This window comes from Schistocerca nitens, chromosome 7 (assembly GCF_023898315.1).
Source record: "Schistocerca nitens isolate TAMUIC-IGC-003100 chromosome 7, iqSchNite1.1, whole genome shotgun sequence".
NCBI lineage: Eukaryota > Metazoa > Arthropoda > Insecta > Orthoptera > Acrididae > Schistocerca > Schistocerca nitens.
This window is the reverse complement of record NC_064620.1, coordinates 519343378-519345703: the sequence shown is the minus strand read 5'-3', so window position 1 is coordinate 519345703 and position 2326 is coordinate 519343378.

Genomic DNA, 2326 nt, shown 5'->3' with positions numbered 1-2326 from the left:
TTAAAACATCACTTCAATCCATCACATAGAAACATCTTTATCATTAATTTTTACTAACATATTATTCAAAATGCATACGTCACAAATTTAAACTAATCAATTCTTTCTCCTCACCGTCCTCTCTACTTCTCACTGTCCTTTCTACTCATTTGCCATGTCGCTCATTTGTTCCGATTGGGCGCCTTCTGCGCTGATCGTTTGTCATTGCCGATTTTGTTCATTCCCATTTGCCGGATTATGTCTAGGGTTGGCCGGCCGAATTTCAAGATCATGAGGTGCTCCGCCTACAGTCCTATTCCCACCGTATTCATCGTAGTATCGATTCTGGTTGCCGTACCTGTAGCGTTCACGATCTTGTCTACATCCTCGATCATTTCTGTTGTTCCACCTGTGTTCGCGACTGTCACCCCAGTTTCTATACGGCCGATCCCGATTATTGTTCCGTTCGCGTCGCGACGACCAGTCACGCCGTTGATTAGTAATACGGCCACAACTGCGGTCGCGCTGCTGTGCCCCGTAATAACTTTGTGCCTGATTAGGCGGGCATTCTGCTGTATTACATTCCAACTCTTGGAGAAGTGTCTTAAACGTTTCCACGTCCTCTTTGCATCGTCCCGCAAGAATGACATGGCGCTAGTGCATCGGCAATTTGGTGATGCATATCCTAATTAGTTCTGCAGGCCCGTATGGGTTGTATAAAAATTGCTTTGCCTGCAGCATGTGGTCGAATAGGCGTGCAGGGCTGCCGAAACCAGACTGGTTCAAATTTGGCAGCATAATTATGCCATGTTTGACCCTATCTTGTGCCGCTTCCGACCAATAGGCGGACAGAAAGGCTTGTCGAAACTCCCGAGTGGAGTTGCAGTGACGCGCTGCCGACCTCATGCGACTCGCCGGTTCGCCTTCCAAATAGCCACACATATATTCTATCTTATGTGAACCTGCCCAGTCGGGGGGAAGACAAAACTCAAATTGCTCGAGCCATGCTCGTGGATGTATTCCTTTTTGCGAATTTCGAAATATCTCAAACTTTCTCACCGTAAGGAAATGTTTGAAATCAAATTCCCTCATTTCCTCCTGGCGAGGCCCTTGAATGTTTCTATTTTTCTCATGTCTGCCCCTCAAATTACATTCTTCCCTGTCGTCAAAATCTCCCTCGTGGCCAAAGTCCCTCTCTGCACTGTTCGTACGGCTATTTTTAGTGCTATTGGCGAGTTCGGAATCACACGCCATGCGGTTTTCCAAATGCGCCACGCGTTCTTGTAATTCACCTGTTACAGCTTTGTGCTGCCTGTTCACTTCGAACTGCCCCTTCTGAAATCTAAGAAGCGAACACTCCAGTCTGCTTCAATTGTTCTACTTGCTGTTCCAACGCGTGGATCGCTAAACTGTTGTACGCTATTGTGTTGCTAACGGACGTGGGACAATGCGTTTCCGCCTCTTGGACCCTCGAGAGTACCTGCTGGTGTTCTCTTTGGCATTCTTCTCTCAGCGCTTGGAAATTCCTAAGTAGCTGTTCTTCGCTCTCTTTCGATTCTGCATCGCGACTCCGCTTGCCCTGTTCTAAGGCTTGCAGATGATCATCGATTTGTTCAAATGTACGGCCGAATTATTTCATAATATCACTTTTTATTTCACTTGCCAGATTGTTTATTCTTTGTGAGATATCATCGGACACTCTCTGCATCGACTTGTCGACTTTATTTGTCTGCTGGATTAGTTTTTCATCTATTTGTTCGCCTAGCTCACGGATCGATTTTTCTTATTTCTGCGTCATTTGTTCGCCTAGCTCTCGGATCGATTTTTCTGATTTCTGCGTCATTTGTTCACCTAGCTCGCGGATCGATTTTTCTGATTTCTCTGCGTTTTCTTTATTTTGTTGCAATAAGGCTTTCATGAGTTCTGCCAAATCAATTTGGTTAGTTGGAGGCAAATTAATTTCTGGCTCTGATGTGAGCCCGTTCGTGCTGTTTTGCATTTCCTCTGAAGCATTCCCCAATGCATTTTCGGAACCGTCCGGCGTGTTAATATTCGAAATCAAATTATCTCCATGGTCCATGTTGCTTAAGTTGTCGGACCGCTTACTTTTAGCTTGGTTACGTGTCTGCATTAGTGCAATTTATACACGGTACGCGACACACTAATCAAAATAAATGTGTCCCCCAAAAATTACGACAGTCACACCGAAGATACCGAACCTAGTACGCACTTTTTCACACGCAAAACAAATTTTTATCTTTAATCGAAACAGTGGAATTTACAAGCGAGAAAAAAAAACACACACACACATATAAAACACACAAATATAGAAAACAACACAACGCCG